The sequence below is a fragment of the Sinocyclocheilus rhinocerous genome, unplaced genomic scaffold (assembly GCF_001515625.1).
Source record: "Sinocyclocheilus rhinocerous isolate Xijiao unplaced genomic scaffold, SAMN03320098_v1.1 scaffold3022, whole genome shotgun sequence".
NCBI lineage: Eukaryota > Metazoa > Chordata > Actinopteri > Cypriniformes > Cyprinidae > Sinocyclocheilus > Sinocyclocheilus rhinocerous.
In genome coordinates this window covers 126468-126824 of record NW_015626544.1, presented here as the reverse complement: position 1 = coordinate 126824, position 357 = coordinate 126468, and positions in this window count along the sequence as shown.

The following is a 357-nucleotide window of genomic DNA, read 5'->3' as shown; positions in this document are numbered from 1 at the left end:
AGGAACAGACCCAAACTCAAGCCTTTATTCAGCGATCTTCATCTCCATCCTGAGCAGCGACCGTAAGCAGCAATTCCCACGCTGACCCGTTCCTTACAAATTCAAAAATTGCAGCTTCAAGAAGCTTTACGGCAGTTTTACGGCAGTAAAATAGAACACTCATTGGCTCTAGCCTGCTTCATCACAGATTGCCACATGCTGTGTTTCTGGTGAGGTGTGTTTGGATTAGAAATCCGTGCCTTCACAGAGTGGATTGGGATCTGCAATTCGCCATAAAACTAAGGGCCTGTTTACACCAGGTCATTTCATGCGTTTTCGCTGATCGGATATCTATCTGATTTGTTAAAACGTTTCCAT